Source organism: Saimiri boliviensis, chromosome 10 (assembly GCF_048565385.1).
Source record: "Saimiri boliviensis isolate mSaiBol1 chromosome 10, mSaiBol1.pri, whole genome shotgun sequence".
Lineage (NCBI taxonomy): Eukaryota > Metazoa > Chordata > Mammalia > Primates > Cebidae > Saimiri > Saimiri boliviensis.
The window spans coordinates 104,443,180-104,460,054 of NC_133458.1; positions in this window are offsets into that span (position 1 = coordinate 104,443,180).

Genomic DNA, 16,875 nt, shown 5'->3' on the forward strand with positions numbered 1-16,875 from the left:
CCTTAATACCTTTCACTGTCGATAGCAAGCATCATAAAAATACTGAGGCCTTGCACATCTTACCAATAAAAAGCCTTAAGAACATAGGTTATTTGTTTTGAACATTTTTCTTGGATTTTAGCCACTGAACTAGAGTATGAATAAAGTAATTAATCATATGCATAAGAATCAAGTAACTACCATTATAATTATTTGCCACTGGAGAGATTTTTGTAACCAAAACTTCAAACAAATCTACTGAAACACACTGGGACTAAAAGGAGACTTAATTATGTTGGGACATCAAAAAAAAAATGAAAAGTCAAAATTATCTCCTTTGTAGCATATGTGGCAAAACAGTTTACACAATTAAGAATTTTATTTGGAGTAGTAGGTGAATATTTCAGAAAAGTAGGAACAACTGTTTGCTGTGCAGGACCTCTGAGAAATGTCACAAAATGCCTCTGGGAAACATAAATAAACAGTGAGAGGGAGTGCCTTGCTCTTTTACGGAAAAAAATAATGCATGTTAAGAATAAAGACATTAACCCCAATTTATCTTTAAGTAGAATACATTTTAAGTAAAAACTCTAGAAGTATTTCATGTAATTAAGTGATTTTACAATTCATCTAGTAACATAGACTCACAACACAAAAATCCCAAAGAGAGCAAAAGAAAAACTCCTGTCTTAAAAAGTATTGAAATAGTGTCTAAGTTCACCTTTACCTGAATTTCTCAAATTTTTCTACCTACCTGGACAACATCTTGCTTGATTGCTAAATAATTCCGTTTATTTCAGTGTTTTTTAGGAGATTTTCAAAGAACACTTGCGTGTCCGTGTTGTCATGTGTGAACTTTAGTCCAACCTGTGGCTTCAGGCTTCTCCAGGATCCTCTAGGATAATCTCACCCCTGCAACTCAGCTGCTCACGCTGACACCTATATTCTTTCACTATCCAAATAGAATCGATAAGCAGCTGACATTGGGTCCATATTGTATAATAGACTTAATAGAATAATTGAGATCTTTGGAAAGGATTTATAACATGGAAAGGTAAACTTTAAACAGCATATTTTCTAGCACCACCAACATGTTGCTGCTACTTCAGTAAATAGAGACTCTATCAGCATTCGCTGTGCTCAGACCCAACCTGGCCTGCTGGTTGCTGCTGGGATCTTTTCCTCACATCAGTTTCTGCATCATCTGCTTCTTTCTCCCTTATGTTTGGCCATAAACTCCTTTCCTATGGGATCACCAGAAGCAACTTTAAGCTCCCAAATAATCTGTTTCCAGAGATGATTGTACCTCTTTTATTTAAATAAATAACAAATAAAATACTTGTTTAAGTAACATAGGTCTGTTGCGTCTTTAAATGATTCAACCAGCCTTAAAATACAGTACTTCCATAATCACTAATTCTATTGCTATCCCTTAAAATTAAGCAATTACTACAGCATGGTATTTTAAAAATGAATCAGAAAGTGAACAATGTAAATGAAATGCAGATAAAATTCTATGTATTTTAACATGATTGAGGGCTTTCTAAGCCTGACTTCAAGAATAAAATGTATAAATTAAAAATATTGATACATTTGACAATTGAAAATAATACTTCCCTAAAGGAAAGAAGCAAAATGAGAAGAAACAAAGAAAAGTAGAAAAGGAACAAAAGGAGGGAGTGAAGGAAGGTAGAAAGAAGGAAAAAAGGAAAGGAAGAAAATAAAGATATATATAAGGAAAACGAAAGAGTAGCGATTATGATTAAAATATTATTAAAAATGAGAACAAAATAAACACTTAAAATGTATAAAAGACTCAGAACTAATATCTATGCATATAAAGAGCCTTGAGAACATAATTAACTCGTTTACGCCTAAGCTTGCAATTTTTTGAATTTTTGCACTCAGACCTTGGCATTGACCTTAAGTGGTAAGATATAAATAATTCCCACATGCTTAGTGTTCCAATAGTGGAACACTAGGCATAAATGGTTTAAAAAAGCAATTTGCAATGAAGTGAAAAAGCAGTTCTCAAAAGAAAAAATACATGTGGCTAACAAATATATAAAATAATTACTTAAGAAATGCATAAAACACAAACACGTTTTACCCTTCTTAGCAGATTGATTATCATAAAAAAATGATAAATCCCAGCATAAGTCTATGCATGAGGGAGCATGCACACCCAAATATTCTAGAAGAAAATGTATTTTCTATTTTTCACTGGAAAATTTTTAGGAAAAGACTTAGATATATGCATTATCTTTTATACAAATAGCCTGTGGGAATAACAGACAATATATTACAAAAAATTTTCGGAATCGTTTAGAAGAGCCAAATACAACACTATGTAGATATCTTGCAATTATAAGTCAAACACTAGATACTTAATGTAGTTGCCTTCATTGTGAATCATTGAAGTATTTGATTGACACAGATGCACTTCTAATATATTCCAGTAGAAAAATTGATTACAATATAATAGTCTGTTATCTTATTGGTACATGTAACTGTTTTTGCTTTTTGATCATCTTCTTGTTACGATTTTTAGTTCTATTAATTCAGTTGTTATATGAAACTTCACATACATTTTTATGTACACCTTATTTAAGGCATATCTACCATTAGGTTCAGGGAGCAGTGTGTGTAGTACTCCAAGGATGGTGGTCATAGTTGACTGTCTAAGAAATCATGGTTGTCCAAGAAATCCTCACATGACATGCAATCCTTCAAGTCTTAACTCTACAAGCCCAGAGTATCAAGCATGCATTGTATTGCTGTAACTCAGTTTCACGTTAGCTGTCATAGTGCCAATAATGCCAAGGACATCCTTAAATTTAAAACTAAAATTAACCCCGGTTTTCCTAAGCAGACTCTGAGCAAAGTATCAAAGGGTAAACTTTGGAGGTGGAGAAGTTAGAAAGTGGCCCAGAGGAAAGAAGGCAGCCCACAAAGGTGTGTTAGTAAGGTGCGCTAGTATCAATGCTGCTACTGTCTCACCTTGTGACTTACGTGTACTGGCTGAGCCAATCCTAAATTCGTAGACTCTGGCCTTTCCTTGAATTGGTAAATGCTTCTGTGGATAGGTGCAGATCCTCAACTGCCCGATAAACAATTCTCTCCTTTGGTTGCCTCTGAAGTTCTCCGAAGCCTTTAAGCCTATGATTTATCCAGCTTTTCTTGCTTATGTGAGTGAGAGCATCGGCCTGCCACAGACTATATCTTTCTACCCATATGCAAAACTTAATATTTTCATCCTACTCATGTGAATTGGAAACTTGTGTCTGTCTTCTGATTTTATAAGATATACTGCAATTGTCTTCATTTATTTTGTGTGGTATGTTCCTTAAACTAGTCTAATCATATTTATTGAATTCATGACCATAGGTTAAATTTACCAATTTGCAAATAGCTAATAAAAAGGCTAATAAATGGATTTGTACAGTATGCTTGCCTTTTTTTTTCTAGCAATTTTTTTAGGTTGTTAAATTTCACTCTCTAAAATAAAGCAATTTAAAGCAGATTATCCCACTTCTTCATCGCTATGAACCATTGATGGTGTATTTTACTGACTGTTACTTGTTACTTGGTGGTTTTGCTGATCACGGAATAATCATCACTGTTCTCACTATTTCATCTCAAAGGGTTCTGAATTATCCTCCAGCAATATTATGCCTTTTGTATGGATCATACTCCATGCGTTGTCCTGTGAGGCCTCTTATCTGTCTTTAAATATATGAATCAGGAAACGGAATTGTTGCATATGCAATTTAACGGTTGAACCATAAACAACCTTACTACTCATACCTTTGGATTTTTCCAAAGATATTAAGATATTAATATTAAGACCTCTTCTTAAACAAATGCTAACCTTTTATTTCTGCTCTTTTAAAAACAATCCAAAGTCTCTGTTTTTTCCTACCGTATTTTTTCCAGATCAGGCTCTGTGCACTTCAGAAATCCCTCTTGCAAATTGCTCATTCTCTGTACGTTTAAAAAGTTCCATCTTCAATTTTGAAAAATCACATTATTTTTCTTCCATAAGGAAGTGTGACTGCTAGTCATTATGAAAGGTGTGATAAAATCAGATTTCTCCCAGCATTTAAGCTAACCAAGTAGCCTGCCATACATAGTTTAGTGAAGACACAAGATTCCTGAATCAAAGACAAAGACTAAGACTCACAGGAAGAGCAGTGGTGGAATCGCAGGCCTGATGTTCAGGTTCATGCTGGTTCCTCACTCCCCAAGTGTAACACAGAGGCCCAGGCTGAACACGTGGTGGGCAGTATCTCGGAATGGAACACTGAGCTGAGGGATTTGCCACCTTTACAGTGAATAAAAACAAACATCATCTTTGTTGCCTAATCCTTCAAGTTTGCTCTGTGGAAACACAACCCTGAGGCAGGGTCCAGATCAAAATCAAGCCCATCTTGCTTTCTGGGAATAATGGACAAGAACGAGCAGAGACGCTCAAGGTTCCTGGCAGATGGTACCTCCCATGAAGTTGTTCTAGTTCCGCAGATTGGAGAAAGGGAAATTAAGGAGAAGGGTCTCCCTCTGAGCCAGAGCTCCCTTTTCTCCCATACGTTGAGGGTGAACATTTGGGTTTTTAAGGAAAATCCAGCAATATAAAGACATTAAGTAATTCGCTTATGACTACAAAGCTACAGGTAGTCAGGCAAAGAATAAATCCAAGCATTTCTTAATCTTTATCCTCCACTCTCTCCAAAAGTAAATCCGGATGAATAAATACAGAAAAAGAAGAGGCAGAAAGCTACATGAAGTCATTTCTTTTTGTCTTGATTTTTCCTTCAACATTACTTCCATTTTCCATGTCCTCTCAAGTTTCTGACAAGTTTTGACCTTGGCTCACTTCTCTCCAAAAAGAGAAAATTATATTCTGGCCCCAGAACATTTGCTGCCACCTAAAAGTCATTCACAATCAATTTAACTGATATTAATATCTGCTAGATGTACTGATGTGGATTTGTCAGCAGCAAAGTCTATCATTAGACTTTCAACTTTGGGAAGGTGATAATGATCTTACCAGGGGCATGTGAAATATACCTGTTTTATGGTCAGGTAGTTTATAAACATAGTGAAAACCATTTTATTCTCACACCTTATCTACTTTTAACTCCCAAAAGCAATGTTTCTAGTATTTTCTGAAAGAAATTTTGAGGGAGGTAACCAGTTATTCAGTGCAATTATGATCAATGTCAGCACATGCTCCTATAACATATGCAAATTATTAGGCTTCTTATAATTTTCTAAGTAAGTGAAAGAGAGTGCAATATATTTAGAGATATTTTAATATTTAAAATTTTACTTTTTGGTGTGATTTGGGTAACACAGCAACAGAATTGTGAATACCTCTTTTGTATCTGGCCATTGCTACCATGTTTTCTGGAAAGACTAATGCCCCCTGTACTTTGTCAATTATCTTTCTTGTGCTTTCATCCTTGTGAAACATCCTTCTGATGTCAACTGATTACAGTTTTCAGTGTGTGGTTCCCGTGTTTGAGGCTGTAGGAAATCATGATCATTATCGTAACTACTGCCTTCATTCTGTTATCTGGACCTCCAGTGGACTACCTGTCATCTATTTAGAAAAGTCATTGGTTCCGTAAGGAATTATATAGAATCTGGGGCCAAGAGTGAGATGCTGTAGATAAAGGTCCTAAAATATAAAACGAGCTGATTTCAGGTTTTCTCTGGAGTGCCTCCTTTAATTTTGAACTGTAGTTGTCTTTACACATGTGCAGTATCTTATAGCCCATCTCCATTCCTTAATCAGATAAAAATATTTTGTAAAAAAAAAAAAAAAAAAAAAAAAAAAAAAAAAAAAAAAAAAACAGAGCTCCCCGGAAGAATGATGCTGTTATTCTTGACCCTGTTGAGAGAATCTCCATGCATCTATAATGTGAGAAGGAAATTCACTCTGCTCCTGAATCTCATGTGACTTGGCACCTGCTGGCCTCTTCCTTAGGACAGAGGAAGACAACTCTGTCCATGTCTCTCCCGCTGATGTTCCTTCCACGTTGTGAAAATGTAACATTCTTTCTATCTGAATGTTTGAGCATTATGGACTAAACATTTGTTTATCCAAAAACGTAAATGTGAAATTCCTAAGCTCCATATAGTTTTTTTAAAAGAATAAATGTGTTAGATTATCTATTTTGAGGAAGTTGTTTTCCATTTTTATAAAGGGCAACAAAACTTACTAGTTAAGTAAGCCAAACTGTTTAGCAGAAAGAAGAGCAAACTTTTCTGAAGAAGCATTAAAATTGTCAGTGTAACAAAATTTTCTCCAATAAAAATGTAATCAATTCAAAATTATGAACATGATTATGTTTACAAAAATGGTTACGAGGTGTAGCCTGGAGAAATATTTGGCTATTGAAAATTCCCTTCAGTTACCAATCCCTATAAATATAGGAGAATTAGGTCAACCAGATGTCAATGGAAATCTGTGCTTCCACAATCATTCTTATTATAGCCACCAGGCAACTCTGTCCCGGAATCTATATTTATTAAATAGTCCTAATAAGTAAGCCAAGAGACTCCCACTGGAATTTATTTTACTCAGATTTCTTGAGGAAATAAGTGCTTTAAAATATTTAACTGAATATATTTTGGAATAGTTTTTCTGTTATTAGGCATATCACCATTACCACATGCATGACACAATTAGGTCATGGTTGAAACTGTTTTATATCCATGGACATACCTTAGATCAGTTAGTAACCGGCTACTACTAAGCCTATCCATCCAAAAGTCTAAACAATGCTGAGAATTTTTTATCTTCTATTTAAAGTTAATGTAATAAAATAGTTTTTTCCTCCCTCTGGATATAGAATAAAATAGAAATCTATTATATCCTAGAATAGATTTCCCTCTGGAAATCTATTCTAGAATATCAAAAGTGATTAAAAAATTGATTTCAGTGGAATTAGGAAGAATCAAGCAATAAACTGTAGGAAACTTTCAATAACAAAAGATTATTCCAGTAGTATCTGAAAAAAATACCAAAAAGAGCCATCAGATGGGAAGAGGAATATATGGGCACAGAGGAGAAAAGCAAATGTTAGTTTAAAAGGAAGAAACTGATTTATTATACCATTTGCTTTTAAGAGAGCAAGTAAATTAAGACTATAAGAGATACTGTTGAGTTTGGTAGTTCAGTGAAGGGATATGAATAGATGCAGATTAAAATGGGTTAAAGAGTCATTAATGGCAGTTCAAGTTCAGCAACATGCAGGAAATTCATGCAGGATTTTGATAAATCTTTAGAAATGTTGTGCAACTAGACGTTTTTTAAGAGTACACTCTATATCTTGTAAAAAACTAAAGGGCATATCTAGTTATTGGAAAAAAGAATTGAAAGCCACACAAGAAAATGTAGACTGTGTTATGCATAGTGATGGCTTTAAATGCACATGAAAGAAAATAGGAAGCTTAACGTTAGAAATGAGAAGTCTGCATAAAAGATAGAACCATTAGCAGAATCTAGAAAAAACGTCTGTCTGCTGACTCAATAAAACAATGAAGATTGTTGCTACTGTTTAGACTATAGGTTAAATACAATAAAATTTACCATGAGAAATCGAAACTCTGATCTTCTATGTTAAATTGGTCTGAAGTTTGAATTTATATTGCTTATTTAGAGGAAAATATTGTAAGCTAAGGAACTTAAAGCCAGAAGATGGGAAAGCAGAAGACGCTCCCTAAGGGCAGCAGTATAGGATCCCTTAACCATTCACACAAAACCGCATCACTGAATTAGTTCTAACGGTAACCAATTACAGAACAACTACAACAAATCAAAATTTGCTCTTCTACTGTTTTGAATTTTTTTTTTTTTTTTTTTTTTTTTTTTTGAGACAAAGTCTCACTCAGTCACCAGGCACCAGGCTGGAGTGCAGTGGTGTGACCTCGGCTCGCTGCAACCGCCGCTTCCCAGGTGCAAGCAATTCTCCTGCCTCAGCCTCCCGAGCAGCTGGGACTACAGGCATGAGCCACCATGCCCAGCTAATTTTTGTTGTGTTTTGAGTAGAGACGGGGTTTCACCATGTTGGCCAGGATGGTCTCGATCTCTTGACCTCATGATCCACCCACCTCGGCGTCCCAAGAAAACATTTTAATAACAATTAGAAAAACTAATATACCAAATATTGGAAATATTAGAATTAGAAAAATAACTAATAAAAATGTCAAAGACTGAAAATGGCATCCCTAACATATCAACAACGAACATTTAAAAATTTTGACATAAAAAAGTAAAGATAGAGGGAAATAAATACCAGAGTGGAACACTCACAGAATGGATCCCTCTAATAAACAACCATAGGCTAGGAAACACTACTAGTATCAACTTTTGTAGAACTCAAGAATCTAATTTTTTTTTTTTTTTTTTGAGATGGAGTTTTACTCTTGTTGCCCAGGCTGGAGTGCAATGGCGCAATCTCAGCTCACTGTAACCTCTGCTTCCCAGGTTCAAGCGACTTCCTGCCTCATCCTCTGGAGTAGCTGGGGTTACAGGCATGTGCCACCATGCCTGGCTACTTTTGTATTTTTAGTAGAGATGGGGTTTCACCATGTTGGAAAGGCTGGTTTCGAACTCAAGTGATCTGCTTGCCTTGGCCTCCCAACGAGCTGGCATTACAGGGGTGAGCCACAGCACCCGGCCCTAACCTAACACTTAACAGCAAGCAGGGAACTGCTCAGTAGAGAAAAGGACCACTGATTTTAGGTGTGAGATTACTGTAACACCTTCATCCGCCTGCCCCCCATCTTTCATGTATGAGGACAGTGTCGGCAACTATGGCGAGGGCTCCCTGGATTTCAGGTGCTGCTCGCTGGTGCCGGCACAATGAAAAGGGCTTTGCTCTTAAAGTGCTGTGGTTATGTATTTTCACATGTCTGCTGTTTCCCAGAGGCTACCACAGAGGATGATCGCTGTTTTGCTGCTCCTCCCCTCTAACTAGGGCAGTGGTAGTGTCTGTCGAAAGATATAAATACATATTTCCTGTACCCACCTGTGCCAAGAGATGGCAGATGGGGCACGTGGTATGAAGACTCAAGTCTGTTGAGTAGAAGGCAATAAAATAGGTCTGTTATGGAATTAAGGGATCTGAAGGAAGAGTGTGATGCATAAGCCCAGGACTGCATGCATACTCAGAAAGGATCCGAGAAGACACAGACGCGCGTGTCCGGCAGCTATGTGGGCTTGGTTCAAGCAAACGGTGAAGGAAAAGGGAGGGCTGCAGGCAACCTGCTTAGTGTTGAGCGGTATCCCGGCACAGGTGTATTAGAGCCGAGCTGTAATGGCATAATGACAAGCAGAGTAGTTCTCTCTCTCATTCTTTGTCTCTCTCTCTCACTCTCTCTCTCTCTCTTCCCCCAGGCATTTAAGAAAATCTTTCTTAGGACAGGTCACTGGCTGATCACTCAGTTAATGGAGTAGATTTCCATGAATCCAGGTGACAAGAGCTATAGTCTTTGCAATAAAAGTTTGGAAAAGGTCTAAAACAAATATATGATTGCAGACCTTAGCAACCAGAAACAATTTTGAGAAAGAGGGAGAATCTGATTTTCAGAGTTCTGACATTACAATATTCAAATGCCCACTTTTCAACAATAAAACTCATGCAAATAAACAAAAATATGGCCAATTTAAAGGAAAAGTAGAAATTGCTAGAAGTTCTTCCTAAGGATAACCAGACATTAAAATTACTAGATAAAAACTTTGGGGTTGGGCACCATGGCTCACGCCTGTAATCCCAGCACTTTGGGAGGCCGAGGCGGGTGGATCACGAGGTCAAGAGATCAAGACCATCCTGGTCAACATGGTGAAACCCCGTCTCTACTAAAAATACTAAAAATTAGCTGGGCATGGTGGCGCGTGCCTGTAATCCCAGCTACTCAGGAGGCTGAGGCTGGAGAATTGCCTGAACCCAGGAGGCGGAGGTTGCGGTGAGCCGAGATCGCACCATTGCACTCCAGCCTGAGTAACAAGAGCGAAACTCCGTCTCAAAAAAAAAAAAAAAAACTTTAAACCAACTTTCTTAAATATACTCAAAATGCTAAAGAAAACCATGAACTGAAAGTGAGAAGAAACCTGTAAAATGATACATGAACACAATGAGTTTATTGATGAGAGAAAGAAATGATTAAAATGATTCAAGTGGAAATTATGGTGCTAAAAATTATTAAAAATAAATTTAAAATGCACTAGATGTGTTTAACAGCAGATATGAACAGAAAGAATAAGGAATCAGTGAGCATGAAGACTAGATAAATGCTCTAGCTGGAGGAACAGAAAGAAAAATGAAGAAAATTAAACAGAGCCTCGGGAGCCTGTGGGATGACCCCAGGGTCACCGACACAAGTGTTACTGGAATTTCAGAAGGAGAAGAGAGAGAGAAAGGGTAGAAAGAATATTTGAAAAACTAATAGCAGAAAATGTCTCAAATTAGATAAAATACATGAATCTGGCTAGTCACAAAGCTCAACGAATTTCAAGGATGAATTTAAATAAATCCACATGTTTTCAGCTTAAAATATCATACCAGTTCTGGAGTTCTGTGTGACTTCCTGCATTAAGGAAAGACGTTTGACATAATTCAAAATAATACTTAAGAAAATGGCATTGTAAACAAACTGATCTATCAAGGAACCATTGATTGACCCCTCAGATTCTACCTTTACTTCTCGGACTTCTTAAAACTCTTATATCCTCTTGAAACCAAATTAACCAAATTCCAAGAAGAGTGGCTTGGTTGATCTCCTGTTTATGCAAATATAGAAATTTAAAATATTCCTACACTCTTCACCTTTTGAAATAATCTTTAGTCGGAAAGAGCGTTATCATGGCGTAAATGGATTCACTGATATGAGTGTCCCACTAAAACCTAACCCTTCACCCCTGAGAATAAAAAAATCTGAGAAAACTTTTGAGGTGGCCCTCATCAAGATCTGCGAACAGAAAAAGGATCTTAAGGTTCATAAAGAGGCACATTTTCTGCTATCATCGCCACAAGTTAGGGTCCTGTTTCTCCCAGCTGCCCCAGGATCCCTACTTCATTTTCCTAAAGCCAGCTTTTCCTGGATCACATCACTCACTTTCATGCTATCTGAGTTTTGTATTTTGTCCTCACAAAAAGTCTGTTAACCCAAGTTCATTTATCTAAATTTACTGACTTCAAATATTTCATTTTTGCTAATTAAAACCAACATTTCCCTCCTCCCATACACTAAGTTCTTCTTTTAATGCTACCAATACAACAGTGACCTTATCTTACTTAATGCTTCCCTCTAGACATTTGAAAATAATATGCATTCCCCTTAGGTGAAATGAGGTCCTGAGATTAAGGTACAATTTGGCTAAGAGGGGAAGAAAAGGCCTCATTTAACATGTGCATACAATTATTAGACAAAACAAGAGTGAACAAAATTTGGACCCATTTTTATGTTATTGCCAAGCCATCCTACTTATTCTATTTGACAGTCTTAAAATCTTCTACATTAAATATCTCGATTAATAGGCATATGTGCTCAGGTATGTAATTCGTCATAGAAAAAAGATTAAACACAGCCAAATGTAAGTACTACTTGTATCTGCTTCTGAGAAGTAAGTTTTAAATAATTTTGTAATATTGCCCCTTAATTTCTCTCTCTTTTACATTTTCCAAAATAACATATACATTGATAGATAAAAGAGCTATTAAAAACTATTAAATCATACATTTCTAGCATTATACTTAAGACATACACTCAGTGAAATGATTAGAATGAATCCTTTTGGTAGATAAGATAATATGCCCTTTTCAATCTCCTTATCTTTTGTACATGCATTTTTTCACTATGGAAAACATAAACTTTATATAAAATAAGAGGTAACATCACTGATGCCACTTTATACTTATTACACCGGATTCTCTGAGGTGCTCCCAGCCTGCTCAAGCAATAAAACTAATCTTTTTAGTTTCTCCCTATAAGGTGTCTTACTACACATCTGGCCCCCCTACTTCTCCAGTAGGGACTAACAGAGTGGCTCCCAACCTGCCTGTCTCCAAGAGCTGATGAAGCCTGGTGTTGGTTAGGTCCCTGAGTGCCGCAGACAGAAAAGAACTGGTTTAAGAGAGTGCACTCTGAACAAGCATGTAGGTATTGGCCGCAGCTCTCCTCTCCAGCTTAGCAGGAAGCAAATCAGGAAGAATTGCAGCTCCCAATTTCTATGCAGAGAGAAAGTTTAGAACACACATCTAGAGCCCCAACTTTTCTGGCTTCTATTAAGAGACTAGCTTCTATCTTGCCTGTCTCAGGGCACCAATGGGACTTGAAGTACTCTAGAATCCAGCAGCTGCTAACAACAAAGGTGGTGGCTGAGACCAGAACAGAATTTGAGAGGCACCAGAATTTGTATCTAGGCTGATTGATGAGGGTGTCTCCTTTTTTAAAAGGCCAGTATGTGAAAACTAAGAGGGGTCATTGTTTTATCTAAGGCACTGATGCAGACAAAGAAAATAAAAGAAAAAGAAATCGGTTCCAAATCATAAAAACTGGTCAATGCCTATAAACCAGTTCTAATGAAAATGATATATGGGAATTACCCAACAGAAAACAATGTGCATAAGTGTCTTCACTGACGTCAGCAGAGCAATGCATAAGTAAAACAAGAATTTCAGTAAAGTGTCAGAAAATATTGATAAGTACCAAATGGAAATGATAGAGCTGAAGAATACACTAAGTAAACTGAAGAATTCAATAGAGGGGTTCAACAACAGAAATAAATTAGTAGAAGAAAGGATTATGAACACATGGACAGATCATTGGAAGTCATCTATTTAGTGGAATAAAGAAAAGATAATTAAAAAGTGTGAAGAAAGCCTACGAACTTACAGGACATCATCAACAAGATCAGTATCAGAAGAGAGAAAAATAAGAAGAAAGCTTATTTTTTAAAAACAATGGCTTCCCAATCTAGAAAAGAAAAAGGTATTAGTATTTTTTTTTTTTGAGACAGAGTCTCACTCTGTCACCCAGGCTGGAGTGCAATGTCATGATCTTGGCTCACTGCAACCTCTGCCTCCCAGGTTCAAGCGATTCTCCTCCCTCAGCCTCCTGAGTAGCTGGGATTACAGGCACATGCCACCGCGCCCAGCTAATTTTTGTATTTTTTCAGTAGAGACTGGGTTTCAACATTTTGGCCAGGCTAGTCTCAAACTTCTGACCTTGTGATCCACCTGCCTCAGCCTCCCAAAGTGCTGGGATTACAGGGGTGAGCCACCGCATCCAGTCAAAAGGTATTAGGATTTAGGAAGCCCAGAGGACACCAAAAATCTGAACTTAAAAAACCCATACCAAAATACATTATAATCAGACTGTCGAAAGAGTCAACGAGAGAATTTTGAAAGCAGCAAGAAAAATGTAACTTGTCCCATACATGGGAACCTCTATAACACTATCAGTGCATTTCCCAGTGGAAATATTGCATGGCAGAAAAGAGTGGAATGAGATAAATTGTTTTCTCAAATAAAAACAAAGAAAAAAGAAAAACTTCCAAGAAAGGATACCATCCCTGGCAAAGCTGTCCTTCAAAAATGAAGGGGAGACAAAGACTTTCTCAAACAATCAAAAGCTCAGTAAACTCCTCACTACTTGACTTGACTCACAAAAAAGTTAACGTTTCAAGTTGACATAAAAGGACAACTCAAAAGCAACACGATAGCATAAAAAATGATAAAACTTGTTTGTAAAGGTAAATATATGGACAAGGAACAGGATGCTGTATTACGGTAACCGTGGCAGAAAATCACTTTTAATTCTAGTGTAACAGTTAAACATAAAAATATTATTTTGACTCAGTGAAACTGTGCTAATAGTTACACAATATGAAAATTGTGACATAACATATAAAGTGTGTGTGGGAGTAAAATGGTACATACAGTCTTTGTGTGAAAGTGAAGTTAAGTTGTTATCAGCTTAAAATAGGCTGTTTCAGCTATATTTTATGTAGCCATAAGTAACCATGAAGAAAATACTTGTGGAAGTAATACAAACACACACACACACACACACACACACACACACACACACACAGAAGTAATTCAGTATATCGATACAAAAAAATTAAAAACCAAACAAAGGACAAAATACTAAAAAAAAAATAGCAAGAGAAAAATAAGCGACGAACAAGACAAACATAAATTAACAACAGAGCAATAGTAAATCTTTCTCTATCATTAATTATTTTAAACGTAAATAAACTAAACCTCCCAAATCAAAGACAGAATGTCTAAATGGACAAAAAACAGAAGATCCCACTATTTGCTTTCTATGAAAAGGAAACTTGGGATTTAAAGACAGGCTGAAAGTGAAGAGATAGAAAAATACATTCCATGTGAATGGTAAACAAAAGTAAGCCGAATAGTAATACTTACATCAGACAACACAGATTTTATGTCAAGAACTGTCTCTAGCGCCAAATTAGGTAATCATATTACTATACAAGGGTCAATTCATCAGGAAGATTATAACAGTCATAAATATATAGGCATCTGACATCAGTGTACCTGAATATACAAAATGTAGTGGGAACAAGGACAGTCTTTTAGAAACCTAGACTAAACATTAATGCAAAGTACAGAAAACATCCTGAATTTGAAAAATAATCAGTGAAAAACAGATTTAATATGTTAAGATTATGTTTGTTTAAAAATTGTATATTTTATTTATCTTTTTAGTATCCATAAATTTAATAGAAACACCTGCTGAGTATGCTCCTTATATACTGTGATGCTGGCTTAGATGAGTTCATCAAATTCTTATCAACAGAGAGAAAGTCTCATACTTTAAGATGACACCCTTACTTGGCCAGTTAATACTGCCAATATTAAAAATGAAATACCAGTCAGGCCAGTTAATGTTGCTGATATTAAAGATGAAATCCCTTCAAGGACTGATTGTGCTTAGTGCCACAATCAGACAAAATGCAACTTCTTTATAGACACCATTTAATGAAAGCAGTTGTTGGCCAGCTGTGGTGGCTCATGCCTGTAATAGCAGCACTTTGGGAGGCCAAGGCAGGTGGATCACTTGAGGTCAGGAGTTCGAGACTAGCCTGGCCAACATGGTGAAACCCTGTCTCTACTGAAAATACAAAACTTAGCCAGGCATGTTGTAATCCCAACTACTCAGGACAGTGAGGCAGGAGAATCACTCTCACCCGGGAGGTGCAGGTTGCAGCGAGCCAAGATCAAGTTACAGCACTCCAGCCTGGGCAACAGAGCAAGACTCTGTCAAAAACAAAAAGGGAAGCAGTTCCAACTAGAACGGCATTATTCCTCATGAGGGCAAGAACTTCAGCAATCGTAGGTTCTTCGTCTCAGAAAGCATTTGTTGGTCTGACAGGCTTACAACTTTATTGAGAAGAAGAGATACTTCACCCTGCCTGAGATTCCAAGGAGCAATACCGGTTACATTTGCTATAAGAGCTGATCGAAACTAGTCACTGAGACAGGAGGGTCTGGGGGGAAATTGAATGGCAGAGGAAGACGGGATGGAAGAGCCTGCTAGCTTGCCTTAAGTCACAGAAAGTAAGAAAGGCACACATGAGTAACAGAAGAAGGGAAGGGAAACAGTGATCTTAATATTCAATACTTTATGTTATAAATGCAATGATTAGTAAAATAGTAAAATAGAAAATGACTTTTTAATTTTGATTAACAGCATTATTTGACAGAGAGAAAAAATTTGAAAAGACTTGTGTAAAAAGGATGTGCAAATTTACACTCTTACAAGATGAAAATCTAACAGAATAAGGTTTTAATAGAACCAATTATTCAAGTATGATTCTCTTCAGACCAATAAAAAAATGAACGAGAGAGAAAGAGAGAAAGAAAATAGTTCTCACTCCTAATTCTAATGAGAGCAATTCCTGATGAACACAGTTAACTGTTTGCAACATGGACCACGGAGCTTCAAAACTGGGAACGAAAAACTGCCGTTTAAAGCGCACAGCTCCAAAACAGCTTGCGCAGACCACCGGAAGGCAAATGGAAAACGTGAAACGGGATTGCTCTGGGCAAACCCATTACACGTATAACAAAAACACAGTGAAATCCCAACTCTACTAAAAATCCACAACATCGTCAGGTGGGGTGGCAGACGCCTGTAATCCCAACTAAAATTGCTTGAACCGGGAAGCCGAGATCATGCCACTGCACTCCGACATGGGCAACAAGAGTGAGACCCTGTCTCCAAAAAAAAAATTAAAAAAAAAATTTTTTTTAAAAGGCCCCTTCCTTCTCATCAGGCCCAAATCAGACCTCTGCTGAGCTGTGAATGTATCATCATACGAGCCGAATGTAAAAATCAACATCAGTGTTGCATGTATTTGGAGGCACTCACACTGTTGTATGCACACATGAGAGACCGATTGTGGGAATCTGAATAAAGATCTGTAACATTTTATGATGCCAATCTTTGTTACAACCGTTTAACTGACTAAACATTCCACCCAGAGACATTAATGCAAAAACATATCCAGTAATTACTTGGATAAATATGGCTATATTCTATAGTTCCCTCCATTTGCCTTATAGAGAAAGGCAAGGTGGAGAATAACTGAGAGCTTCATAGCAAGGGCCTTGGGGTCAGAGTGCCTGGGCTGGAATTCCACCTCTGCTAATCTTAAAAACAGCACTAGGATATTATTTAACTTGTTAAATCTCAGAACTCATTTCTTCATCTCTATGGTAACTGTAATGATAAATGATATAATGCATTAAAAACACCTAGCACTGAGCTGGCATTACAGTAAGTGCCTTCCAAAGGATGGCTATTTGTGTAAATTTAAGCTGATTTTAGTTGAAGTGTCAATTGATTTGTCAA